We start from the raw sequence: 14,743 nt of genomic DNA on the forward strand, positions 1-14,743 counted from the left end.
CACTTTAGCATTGAAGTCGCCCATGACTACAGTATACTGAGTTTGCACCTTTCTAATTGCTAATTCAATATCTTCATAAAACTGTTCTATTTCACCTGATACAGAATATCTTTTCAGAACTTACGAAATCCGAAAACAAAGTCTTAGGTTAACGAGAACTCGCGCGAATTATCTACATATCTCTGCGAAAAAGAAAACAAACACTGACGCTATCCTTTCGCGAGAGTTCAGCTGTCACCTTTTCCTGAAATCAAACATCAAATTAACTCGAAAATTTATCTGCCTCTACATGTATGACTAGCTGTAACAGTTTGTTACTTTCTATTGTTACTTGAAAACCACTTACATGCCTTGAACTGAAAACCCATGTTGTCATGTTCATTTTTTAATAACATGTTGATTAAATTCAGTAATTCTGTTCCATGCATTTACACTAGTATGCTTCTCGCTTCGCATTAAATTCAAATATTGTATAACTAAGATTCTTCAGTTTGTAATCACTCGCTTATCTCGTAATATATTTATTTGTGCCCTTCCTGCAATACTCCCATTTGGGCTATGACGATATGAAATAAATAAATAAATAAATAAATAAATAATAAATAAATAAATAAATAAATAAATAAATAAATAAATAAATAAATAAATAGATAAATAAATAAATAAATAAATAAACTCAAAAAAACTGTTTCAGTGTTCTGCGCAACACATACGCCAATTCATATAGCATGGCGTTGAACGCATAGGACATTTTTGAAAGAAATAAATGTGAACCTGAAGCAAAGCTTTGAGAAAGACAAAATTAGTTTACAGATGTGGGCACAGAATTCGGAAAAGCCACCGCGCCCTTTTAATCAAAACACCCTCTAGTGGAAGTGCACAAGTGCGTTTGCGGAATAAAACAAATCTTCAATATTTACCGGAAAGCCGTAACCTATGGAGACCTTACTCTGCAGGAAACCAATAATATATTTCGGGCTTTTTGTCACGAGAACATGGCTATAGATTCAAAGTATTTAAGTGCTTTTATTGAAACTGGCTAACCCTCTGCTGCAGAAAATTCCTCCCACTGAGAATACTGCGGAATGAAATTCCCGCCTCATGAGACACAGCAGTAAGAAAAAAAAAAAAAAAAAAAAAAAAAAAAAAAAACCTATAGCATCTCACGCTCGCAGTGCATAATTTCTAGGAAACGTGAGAACGCTAGAAAAAGCAAGGTCAAACAGTACATTGTGTTAATGAGCTTGGTCACAAAAGCTTCAACTAGCAATTAAAAAAAAACTGATGTGTTCCCACCAGCGCAATGTATACCACTTGGAAGTGGTAACGGCGGCTTAGTGAGATAAAGATACCGCAGAAATAATGACACGCTGACAAGAGAGTTGTTGCAGGCTTTCTATATTAAGGTGAAGGACACAAGTTTCTTAACAATGCGTCTACTTGTCCTTTCGGCAATGACTTCCAGTTGTTTGACCCGTTACTGCGATGTGTACTTGATTTCTGAGTAGATGTCTGTGTATACAATACTTACGAGTTTCCCCTGGATTAACATGAAACCATGCGCAAGTTGGCTACTCATTTTCACGCGGGAACAGCGCTTAAGACGAGGATGAAATAAAGGCGTGCAAAAAGACGACACGCATCGTAGTGGGTCTTCTTTTTTATGTGCCTTTAGCTTGTTCTCGCCTTTTTGGTTCATCCTGGAATCTGCCCATACTGTCTTAGGTAATTCGTGCAAAAATGTAAAAAATATGAGAGTGTCTGGGCCGTAGCTGAACAGCACCAATGGAATGTTGTTTGTCAACGCTTGGAGCAAGTCAGACTAGCATATGTATTTCGCCTAGTTACATAATTAGTTATAATAATTATTTAACTTCTCGAATATTATATTCAGAGCCAAATTGTCAATCAGGAAATTGTACGCCATCATAAAAAATTCGCGATCCATTTTTCTGTTGCTGAATATTTCCTACACAAAAGTTATTCTCCAAGCGTTAAGGAAAGCCCTCAAAACACAAAAAGTCCTTCGCGACAAGTTGAGCGACACTTTCCGTGTGCTTTTGCGGGCTTTTTTCAGGCTTGGAAGAACATTTATGTTGCGAAATCATCTTTCAGTTCTTGCAGGTTCTCGGTATCACCTTATTATTTTTGCGACTTCTGCGCGTCGTCTCACAGCAGCGACCAAAACTTGTGGCTTCCGTATAGTTTCAGACTCCGTGTGGTTTTTTACATCGAAGTAAATGCTTATGTCCACGCCTATGTGAAGTTCTGGGCTCGCGTTCACCAAGCGTCGCCCTCATAAGAGTGCTGAATTTCTCACTGGCCTCCAATGATGATAGCGAATGGCGTGATCACGCGACGATTTCCACAGTGCGGACCAATCGCGTGGATGATCGACACTTAGGTCGCTGTGTTGTTGAAGTGACTTTTACCAGTCATATTATGTTTTTGACCTAATTGAAGGGCACAATATTCTCGCCAAATTTTTACGCTCCTCTGATAGAGAGAGAAATTAAAATGAAGGAAAGGCAGGGAGGTTAATCAGGCGCGCGGCTTGTTTCCTATATATCTTATACAAGGAAAACAGTCTAAATGATAAGAAAGAAAATTAATTATAAAGCACTATGGCTGTGATGCATATACGAAGCATAACATCAATTCTACAGGCAAACACTGAGGTTAGCTGACTTCAAGAACAGCAACGAAACATGAGTCGCTTTCAGAGCTGGCGATGCATTTGTCTTTGTCACCGAGAAGGCTCACGACTTCAGGTGGTCTACCTGTCTAACTTAGTGCTGAGTAAAAGATATAAAAGGAGTAAAAGGCTCGTCGTTATAGCGGAGACAGATATATTGACACGTGTACTTGTTCATCTTTCTCGGGTGACCACTTTTCACTGTCTAACAAACGCTCTACGTTATCGCTCGGCGCAGGACGCGCCCGCACGTATGGGAAGTTTCTAGAATGTTATCAAGGCTTCTATGCGTTGTCTTTTGTAACCAAACCTTATGTAATCTGATTGTATGTGTGACAAAAATTTTGTAGTACTTTTTGAAAGGCACGAGGGCACCAGCAAATACGCTGGAACCTTCGACGAGTCATGTGTAAAAGCCGACGCGCTTGAACCGCTGAACAGATTTTCGACGATCGCCGAGTTTGCTCACCGCAATCGTTTTACTAGAGTGTTACTTCTTTTGCTGGGCACAAGTTCTCCAAAAGAAGAGTGAACTTTGTAACTCACAGTTTTGACACTGTGTCGTTTTTCACCGTTACTACAACGTGACAATATAAACAGCGGGCTCCTGACAGCTTCAACTGTGGCATCACGATGTGTTACCAATTTTTCTTTCACTTTATTTCCCTAAAGGTCCCGATTCGGAAGTATTACGTAAGCAGTGGGAACATATAAGAAATAAGAAAAGCATAGTCCACGATTTTATTTACGAAATACTGTTATTGCGTTCATGAAGGCAGGTGAATGGGTGATGGCAGCGACGTGATAGGGAAGGCAATTCCAGTGTGCTACTGTTTGAGGAAAAAATGATGTTGAGAAGGCGACAGTGCGTGTATATGGTTCAGCAACACTTAGGGGATGGCCTCCGTGCATTGATATGGCTTGAGGATGACTGTAAGGCACGTGGAGAAGTGAACTGGTGTAGTAAATCTTGTGAAATAATAAGCTTGCGAGCAGCGGGAATAGAAAAGGGTGTCCATACCCAACAATGCTTTTAACGAGGACATGCTGTTGTCATATGAATACGTATTATGAGTGAACCTCGTGGTCCCATTCCTGCATAGATTCTACTGGGTTTATGAGGCTCTTCTGGGGAGGGTTCTATATGGGTGATGCATATTCGAGTTTTGGCCTAACAAGTGTCGTATGTGCTAGCTTTAGATGTTTAGGGGCGTTATGTAGGTTATGCGCTTCATAATTTCTAAGGTTTTATTAGCAGCTGATGTGACGATAGGCACCTTCGAGCATCAGTTAGGCCATGCGTAACAGTAACGCCTATATACTTAAACGCGTCCATGGTGACATGAGGAAAGAAGTGGAAACAATTGAGACTATATACGGGAAATTCATACTGATTTACATTTAGTAGCGTTTATGTTAGTGTTAGTAACAGCGTTTATGTTACTCTGCATCGGAATGTGGTAATTATAGGTAATGATAGATCGGTTGATAGCGCATTCGTCAGAAAACATGTTAAATTGAGAGGAAACATGCAATGGTAGATCATTTATGTATATTAAGAACAGAATGGGGCCTAAAACTGAACCTTCGAGAAAGCCAGATGTTACGGGAACAAGGTCTCAAGTAGTGCTAGTAAAAATGACGGACTGTGAACAGTTACTAAGAAATTGTTTTGTCCACATTAAGAGGTCCCTCTACAATGTACCCCTACAGGACCTCGTTCTCTAATTTATACTGTATTTACAAAACTTTGCATTGAGATGAAACAAACTGAAACCGAAAACATCAGGGTTAAACTGATAAGGTCATGAAATTAAGCGGTGACTAGCGGATTTGTCAATGCCCTTTGTGAAATCAAGAAACATGATATCTTTCGCAGTGTTAGTGTCAAGGTTTCAGTGCAGGTCATGGAGAAAGCTGCTTGAGTGCCGCTGGACAAACCTATGCGAAATTCGTGCTCTGATGGAGGAAAACAAGTCGCAGTTTCGCCCGAAAGCCGAAGCATCAATTGCCATAACAAATTAGTAGAGAGCTCATAATTACTTTGTTAAGCGCAAAACAACAGACACAAGAAAAACGACAAGACAAGGCGCTACGCTCAACTGACATCATTTTATTGCGTCACTCATTTATAGACAGCAGAATCCAGAAGAACATGCATAGTAAGCACCATGCGCAGCAACCACCACAACATCCGATCACCAGATCGGGCACGAATTCTTGTGTCCATTGTTTTGCGCTAAACATAGTAATTATGGATTCGCAACAATTGACTAGCCCGCCAACGCATAGTAGAGAGCTATACGGAGTAAGGATAGTAGTTTTATCGGCTGCATAAACTTGGACACATTCGCTTAGTAACTGAATTAATAAGCCTGGTGTCAGCGCACACGAGCAAAAAATAATAGATCACACTGGATGACCGCAGACAACCCTGCCAAAACGCTGGCGTGAGTCAGCGCGGCTGAAGCAGCGAGCGAAGGTTCGTGTGGTCTATCGCTTCAACAGAAACTGGGCTACGAAAGCACAGCGCATTCAAAGGTAAGAGCCGTGTGGAGATCGCTTTCAAGATACGGCGCGCGCGACAGCCCGGAGCCGCGCAAAGTACAAGTACGCACTTGCTGGCAGAGTAGAAGCCGCACCCCCTCCCTCCCGCGTTGCCTCTGCCTTCCCGCGTTCCTCCTTTCGCGTGGGATATTGAGTCACCATGTTCCCCTTGTGCCCGGTGGCAAGGTACGCATTTGGTGCCGCAGCTAAACGTCGCCTCAACTCCCTCCCTCCCTCCCTCCTTCCCCCACGGGCTTTCGCACGACGGAAGACGTCGCGTTCGCTCTCCGCCGTGCGTTCGCTCTCCGTGAAAGCATGCGTCCCTCGCGCGCTTTCACTCGCACATGCAGCAACGGCGCGCGTCGACGATTCTATCGCCCTTGGACTTTATACGGAACCTCAAGGCGACGGCGACGATGATGCCAACGGCAGAAATCCGCTTGGAGTGTCCATATAATTGCTATCGCAATAAAAAGTGATTGCTATCAGGAAATTCGTTACGTGCGAGCATATGGCATGTTCGATAATTCTGCAAGGGTCATTTATTATGGAAATGGGGCCATAATTGGGGAGTGAAATCGTAAACTGAACGACTCTGCCATTTTCCACACATCCGGTAGGGTGTCTGATGTTAGTGATTGCGAAAACAGCAAGTTTTAAGTAAAACGCCGAGATACGCCTTCTGTTTTTGCAAAAGGTTGGAGGTTACTTCTTCGACGCCGACTTACGAGGACAATTTGAGATTAAAAATCAGGGCGTATAGTTCATCTGGCAAAAAAAAATGACGTCAGATGTAGAAGGCATGGTATGAGCAGAATAAGTGAGCAGAGGCACGTATGGTTCAGTGGTGCAAACAGACAAAAAAGCAATGTTGGATGTATTGGCCAGTGAATGAAATAAATTTTAGCCGCTCTTTCTGATAGCACGGGTTGACTGCAGATTGATTAGTTGCCGGTACCGCCTGTTTGTTTTGCTTCTTTTTTTAGTTCGAACAGATATTTTCAAGATCGCCTGTGAAATAGAACGCAATACTGCGGTTCATGCGGCTTATATGAGGGCGCGGATAGTGCTTGCTCGACAAAGTAATATTACCATGTGCCTAATTAAAAAGTTGAAGTAATATGGATTTTAATTATTCACGTGTAGAAATTGCGAAATTTAAAGCCAGGCGTAGTGAAGTCATATCTACCTAGCAGACACCCTGAGGCTACCTAGCATCATTTGAGATATATACGTCCCCACAACGTGCTAAAATTGCATTTACGTTGTCATGATTATTGCTCCAAACTCTTAGACCTTTTGTTTCGTCTCTGTTTCACCTCTTGTGAAACTGTTAACAGGAACACCAATATATCTCGTACCACAATTTTGAGACTTAGGTGTCAAAATTGGTGATATTCATTGTATTTCCGCTAAGCATACATTACTTGTCAACCACTTAATTTAACAATATCAATATGTATCATCAATTGAATAATTAACAAATAATTAGTGATTATTTTCAATTATGGCTGCTTGGCCATTACGCTTTGCACTGCAAGTAATGTACGCTTCTGTAGATAACCCATATATGAACAAGCCGATTTGCGCCTTCAATGCGATTTTTGTTTAATCTGGTCTAAATAAAAATAAATAAAACACGGTATACGGCAAACAGATCTGAATTTGAGCTTGTTATACGGCTTCATGCCCGAAAACAACGAAAAAAGTGGGGCGATGTTCTGTCCGCACTAGACCCGTTTTCCGCAACATTTTTGTTATTCTTATTATTCGTAGTCATTAACGAGGTATATACGTTGTAGACGTATTCGCACGCTGCCGTGAGGTTTAGATCACAGCACATGAGCATATGACAGGACAAATGCAAACATCGCTGTGCGAGTGCTTTCGGAGCTCTTCGCAAATGCTCTAGCTCTGAAGCTAGAGACTTCGTCGCCAACGGGCCATTCCTATAACCCATCGCAATGATTCATAGCTTCTTGTTTTTTCTGAATGCTTCTTGATGTCTCGATATTTGTCATGGGATAGGTGCGAACCACAGCGCGGCCAAGTCTTCCCTGGCGTTGCTGAAACTTTCGTTCTCAGCCCTCTCAGCCCGCTCTCCAACTGCCGACGGAGCAGACGCCGACGTGATCCCTCATGCCACATCAAGTCGACTGTAACGCTATTCTATAGTGGCGTAGTGAGTGCACCGGGTAGCCTCGTTGGCAAAGTCATTACCAACCATACCACGACTTTTCAGCTGCTTCTGAAAAACAATGTTGGGCCCCTTGCGTGAGTGCCGATGGTTAGATTCATGGATATCGCGCATTAACTCGTCGTAAGTCCTTTGATGGATAATTTTGATAGCAGACTGTGAAGGACTGGCAAATAAGAATCGCAAAAGATTGGCATAGGTTCAGTCATAGCAAGGGTCTCGAATCTGACAGCCTTGATGTCATTAGGCAGAATATACAAGGGTTTTTTAGCCACGTGCCTGCTCTCCTAAGTTCACGTGGTGGCCAAAAAAGGATGTTCCACATCCGCCCACCATGGCTCTGAGTGGTGCTGGCTATCACTCGTAGGGCTAGATCAAGTAAATATGAATACCCACGTTAGTGGACGGATTGATAGCCGGCGCCGTAGCACAATCAGTACTGAACCTTCCGCGTAATGTGTAGGTTGTTGGTTCGGCTGCCACCATGCGGCACATTATCTTTTCTTTCCCTTTCAGTTCCCTTTCTTCATTATTTTCTTGATTTCAATTTCAACCGCAGTTAATTTCCCCGTTGCTTTCCTTGGCATCATTGTCTGTTGGCTTATATACAAGGGTGTCCCAACTATCATGCCCCAAGATTTAAAAATATGCAAATGCCACGTAGCTGGACAGAACGAAAGTAATGTTGTTTGCCGTCACTTGGAGATACTCAGATTGTCTTTTGCATTCCGCCTAATGACATAATTAGTTTTAATTAATTAATCAACATCTCAAATTTTATAATTATATGAAAAGTGTCAATGAGAAAATTCTAGAGCAACATGAAAAACTCCCGATACAGCTTTCTGTTGCTCAATAGGTACTACATAAAAGTGTTTTTCCGAGCGTGGAAGAAGCTCCCGAATACACGCAAAGTGCCTCGAGCGGTCAGTCGGGCGGCAATTTTGCGTGTATTCGCGGGCTTTTTTCAAGCTCAGAAAAACACTATTATGTAGCACGTATTGAGCAACAGAAAGCTGTATCTGTAGTTTTTCATGTTGCTCTAGAATTTTTTCATGGACACTTTTCATCGAATTATAACATTTGAGAAGTTGATTAATTAAGACAAATAAGGTAATTGGCTGAAAAGCAAAAAAAAAAAATAAGCTGAGTATCTCCAAGCGACGGCAAACAACATTACCTTGGTTCTGTGCAGCTACATGGCATTTGCACAGTTTTAAATCTTGTTGCATGATAGTTGGGACAGCCTGTATACTGTTCGCTTAGTTATGTGCATTGTAGGCAATGCACGTTTTCTTACTTTTGCAATAATCAGTAGGGATACGGTATGGAATCTCGGCTACAAAATGACAGGCTGCAGTTCAGACCGGCAATCACCATCTGAGCAGCCGACTAAGGCCCCTCTGAAAAACATACGCGAGAGAATAGAACAGCCGTGAACGGTTGGCGCCGTTTTCATCGAGTACTGCAATCTATTCTTTCACAAGAACATGAGCTGGTGCCAATGCCACAGAAACAGTTCCGTCAAAATTCGCTGAGCGCTGGGGAGTCTCATTTTCCTGAATATTCGGAGCTTTACGTAGCTACAACAGGAAGGGAACAATAATAAAATATTGCATTATTTTGCTAAAAATTATACGGTGGTGACGTTCAAACAATGATTTAAAGATTATCGCCAAAATTTTTCCTTTCTTTTTTATTTTCGCCTGATTTCTACGCTTTTCATGAGCAATATATAAGTTCAGGGACGCAGTTTTCATCGGGACTTTTGAGATTACATCCGGAACTTGCCTTTTAAGCGTACTTAATTGTTTTATATGGCGCATTGACTGTTAAAGCATATTGAACAGCGGAGGACTAGCTCTACTGTCACGAAAACGGCATCAGCTTACAGTCTCTCCCATGGGGAAATACAATTTGGTGGGCTTCTTTTTTTTTTTTTTATAAACATGTTTCGTACTTGGCGGACTAATAAAAGGAGATGGGGGTTTTCATTAAAGATGCTCTCTCTCTAAGCGAATAAACGTTGTGCATTTCTCCGCTGGTCATATTGTACGGGATACTAGTGGTGCCATCGAACTCGTGAAATGGGGAGGATCGCACATGTACTGCAGTATTGAATAGGGCCTAATTAGTCGGAGAGTGGTCATCTCTGCGGATCGAATCGACGCAGCAGCACAGTATAGGCGGTATAGTGGTGGCATATATCGCGTGCAGCGCTATCGGCCCTTCCGATGAGAAATGAATGGGCTTTCCCGAAGCAACTTCCTGCCGGAGAATGGGCACTCTGGGCGGAGGCTGGAGCCGCAACGAAAGGGTCAGATAGTGCAGTCCCATGCAGTGCTAAATTTGGAGTATTCCACTTACATAATGAGAGAGCGTGTGGAGACGTGTATGTTATTCGACGAGTTATAAACGAGATAACTCCGTTGTGCTGATACTTCGGCGCATCTTAAGGAATCTTATCTGTTCGGGACTATTTCGAAGCACTCACCACCCGGACACACAGAGGTATGCTGATATCGAACAGACGTTCCGCTAGTACTAAAATATACACGACCAGCACCATTTCGGAGCCCTTCACTACGCCATCCCTTATAACACTTTGTGTTGCTCTGGTGTACTTTTAGTATTTTACAGCAAAGCTGTTAGCCTCTAGTTGATCGGGGATTGTTCTGTGTTCACCCAAAAAGAGTACCGCCACCTCCGCGGCCACTCAGACAGACCTCAAACGGCTGCTGGAAAAAGGCTTTGTCTTTGAGTTTCCGCGTAACAGAATTACGTTTTCTCGTATATTCGAATTACAATCCGAAGCTATCATGTCTGCAGCTGGCATGTAAGTCGTACTTCACGAATTCTCTGACGCAATTTACTTTGAAAAATTGCGTTACTTCAATAAGGCATTTGCGCTTGGCGGAGGGCCTAGAGGAATGAGCATGTATGCTGCACTTCCGCCCACGTGCGTGCTTGCGTGACGTACGTCGCTTGTGGTGGTGGTGCTTTTCTAACGTCGTCTAACGTCGGTCGCGCTGGTCTAACGTCGGCAGCAGCTTCGCTGTACGTCCACTTTCACAGGGTGGAATAGAGGCAAATATTTTCTTGTTTCTTTTTCTTCCTGTCTCTGTCCTCCACTCCATTGTATCCTCCTCTCTTCTTTTTGACCCGCTTTTTCCCCAACCCACGTGCAGGGTAGCAAACCGGAGATTTGTTTCTGGTTAACCTCCCTGCCTTTCCTCTCTCTCTATCTCGTATACATAGGCGCCAATAATGCTTAAGAAGACTAGAAATTCTATCTTCCAACCCATAGTTGCCGTACTTCCTGTCATTGCGCCACTCCTTCGGTCTAAAAAAGTGGACTTGTTAGCCCACATGGGGGTTCTCTTCTGTGAAAATGACTTTTCATTTCATGACCACCTTTTCTTAACCTTCCCTCAACCCCGATCCCCCGCTAACACAATAATCTTGTCGCACAACCCCATTATACACTTGAAATGTAATACGCAATGATTTGTGACAATCGCACCGCAAAGACAAGTTATGGACAAGAACAAGCCCACCACATGCGGCGCATGTGATGTGTGGCATTGTAATGTCACAGAAGCTACCGTGCTAGAGTAGCAGAAGTCGTGGAAGTCCTGAGCATCGGAGTCAATGTCCAAAGTCCGCGATACTGACAGGGTTGCGCAGCAGCGAGGTGGCAGCACCGCGTTGAAAACATTATCGATGCGAACGCATCACATGGCCCATGGAGCGAAAAAGCCGGAGTCTATAGCAACGAAACGGCACCTAAATTCCCATTGGCTGCGACGCCACGTCACCAGGGAGCCTCGACGGAGCAGAATAGGGGCGACGCGACGCCGCGGGGCGAGACGGGTTGTCGTCGGCGAGGCAGTCGCGTGACGCGCGCGTGCGGGTGCCGCCGTCTCCCTCTCAGAAGCCGGCGCGCGATCCGTACGTTTCTCTCTCCCTCAACCCCACTGGGCTTAGCTTGCGCCTGCCGGCCTTGGTGGCCGCTGCTGCTTCCTCGGTATCTCGTCGCGCAGGACGTGGGTGGCAAGCGGCGTTGGCACTCGCAGGGCGCTGCTGTTTGCCGGCTCGGGCAGCACGTACCGCTATGGTACTACATTATTCGCAGCGCAAAATTCGAAGGACCGCGCAGCGGTGTTCAATTGGACATCAATGCTTTCGCATTCACAACTCATAAGAAGTGCAAAGGTGTCCTCGGATTTTTATTTTGATAGTTGGGTACAGATAACTAACCCTCGAGCAGTGGCCGCTTTGACACACCCAAAAGCAGACATAAAACAATGGATCCCAGACTTTTATTTAACAATGTATTCATCAGTTATTGAAAATACTGGTTAGCGCACCAGTACGCTCGGCGCGCAAATTACGCCGAAGGATATATGAAAGTAACTTTATTTTGCCAACAGCACTTTCCCCCTTTTTTTTGCTGTTCAATAGTTTCCAGAAGTTGTCACCTGGACACGTACACAGTTGACTTTTCATGGGTGATCAAAATGGAAAGGTTGGAAGTAACATGGTTTCCAGCTACTCCATTTAACTTTGTGGACAAAAAAAGAGGAAAATCATGAACGAGTGCGCTAATGCACATGGCCACTAACGCTCAACGATTCCGAGAGTTTCATACCGACAGAAACTTTAGGTCGATGAAAGAGGAAAATAAGTGCACATTCGATCAATGTTCTGACGTCCTTGACGCCCCTTAAAAGCCTTAGATGTATAACGCACGAACATGTTCTACAAATACAGAATTATGGAATCATTTTTCATCTTCTAAGAAACCGCGAACAACTGCAGAATAAAGGTGAGGGCATCCGCGGTGAACGCTGTCACATTGCCGGTGGTTCTCCTGCCTTGTACACCAAGTTCAGATGACCCGTTTTGTACCGACATATTTAGTGAACTTTTCCTATTCACTTTGTATACGTAGCGCACGATAAAACGAGAACAAGAAAGATAGACGAAGGTTCAAGAAGCGCCACGTGTGTCTTCGTCTGTCTTTTCTGTCTTCGTTTTTCGTACGTTATGCATACGTCGAGATTTACCAACTAGCTCAAACCACCACACTCTTTCTATTGACATTTATAGAAACTAATGCCATTAATCACTAAGTATCGATAATGTTACCAATAAATATATTGGAACGAAACTAAGAGAAAGGCGGACAAACCATGCTTGTAAAGCTACCGAACACGGTGTTGAAAGTTCAGTAGATTAATTTTATCTTCTGATGCAAGATTGTCGACGACGAAAAAGTACCCTTCTTGGAGAACATTCTCTTTTACAGTCAATTTCTGCCGCGGCGGCCGCCTCCAAGGTTAGCAACGGCCCCGAAAGGTGATTTGCTATGATCTGCTCTGTCAGCAGTGGCAACTCTTTTGCCGACAGCTGCGTGGTCGTGTTGAGCCGCAAAGCGAAAAAAATCGTTTTAATTGAATCATCAGGTTCGTGCGATGCTACTATAGAGGCTGAGCGGACGTCAGAAGAATTCACCATCCTTTTTTTTGTGCGGGCAATCGCCGCCTTCAACATGGTACCTCAACAGACGGGATATCCATGCATCTCGAGGCGCTAGCGTCAAATGAATTCGAGGGCATTCCAGTCAACACCCATAAAAAAAAAATATCTGGACAATATATGTCGAATAGGCAGCCGCACTATAGACGCCGTGTGCAGGGTCACCAACCTCGGTGTTATGCAAGCGGGCTCTTATGTTCCACAGAGCCAAAAATGCACTACTAGCGTAACCCTACGACGTCGACAAAGTCATTTCTAGTGATTTACCAATACTTATTAAGCTACTCAAATGTGGAGCTGTCATCTCACAAGTTTTCCTCTCAGCAAATCATGTTGTACTCTTATGAAGGATGTACTCAAATGTGAATTGCTTCGAAATGCTTCCAAATATGAGTTGTTCCCGATAAATTATCGGAGCAAGACAGGAAACTTGTCGCCATGCTTCAGTCAGTAATTAGTGATCAATATTGCACAATGACTCACCCTTTGTCGTCGCTTCGCACAGGAGACAAAAGAGCGTCGACATTTCAGTGGAATGCCAAAAGCCTCAGGTATCGCATCACATGTCTCTGTCAATATATTTCACAAATCAGGGGCCAGATCGATTCACAACGCTTTTCTGTCGTAAGTGCTCTTTGCCATTAGCCGGTCGCCTTAGATAATAATATGTCTTGCATCCGGATTGGCTAAAATTCTTTCTTACGAACAATTGTAGCGTATGAAGTTTTTGTGAATTCGGGCCCAGTTTCCAACATTAGTGATATGCGAACCTAGTCGGTCAAGTTCTGAGGAACCATCATGGGTACGGATATTTCGGCTTTTCTACGTGTCGCGACCGCAGCAAAGCAGTTAATTGTATCCGCGCGAACCTCATGTGTGCTTAGCAATGTAAGTTGTTGGGCGAGTGCGTACATGTTCATGAATACGAAAAGGAGAGCACGAAGTAGAAGAAAAATGAGGAACATGACAGGAGCGTAATCATGCTCATATATGCTCTCCACGCTGTGCAGTCGCGAGGCGAGAAAAAGAATGTACGTGTCTCCACTGAAAAAAGAAATTCTCCTTTAAAGTTATTGGTGGCTACGTAATCACGTTCAATATACGTTTTGACAGTGACTACTTCTAGACACACTATTAGAGACTAATGGCCTACTGATCATAAATGGTGATTAACGCTCATATCCGCTACATTGGGGATGCACGAAAATAAGATCCAGGGGATTCTTGCATGAACTGGCCATCATAATCAATGGCAGTAGAATATACCTGCGAGGACTAAATCACAGTAGCTGCTTGAGTTTGAGCTTGGTGTCACAGTCACTTTTTCATGGTTTTCAGACATCGAGAGGCACAGGAGTTACCACATTCTCATCTACTTAAAAGTTAACGTACTGGGCGATCTTTTCTCTTCATCTGTCATGCGGAGAAATGTCGGTCTCATATGGAAGCCTTGTGCATAGACATTATGACCAGTCAATCGACGACGCAATTTGAATGCATTGAAAGCGTCGGAAATATGGCACTAACGACAGAAAATCGAATGGTCTTTTTATCATGCTTGAAAAACAGTCACAGGTGCACCAAGTCAATCTATGATCTGAGAGAGGCACGACGCACAGAGGAAAAGATCCAACGACGCACGGGCAAACTACAGGCTGAGCGCTGAAAATCCTTCTGCAAGTCACTCGATCCCCGTAAACCTTTGTCGCTGTCGCATATATATGTGGTGAACGGTGCGAGGTATTCGATTTTCCCCTCAGCAA

The 14,743-nt window shown here is 43.5% G+C and overlaps 1 protein-coding gene across 2 annotated transcripts in view; it reads right to left on the minus strand.

Annotated features, from left to right (window-relative positions):
- LOC119432096 (dopamine receptor 2) overlaps nt 1-14,743 on the minus strand; it is a 313,310-nt gene that overhangs the window by 199,084 nt on the left and 99,483 nt on the right. The gene's annotated exons all lie outside the window — the stretch shown is intronic.

This window comes from Dermacentor silvarum, chromosome 1 (assembly GCF_013339745.2).
Source record: "Dermacentor silvarum isolate Dsil-2018 chromosome 1, BIME_Dsil_1.4, whole genome shotgun sequence".
In the NCBI taxonomy this organism is placed as follows: Eukaryota; Metazoa; Arthropoda; class Arachnida; order Ixodida; family Ixodidae; genus Dermacentor; species Dermacentor silvarum.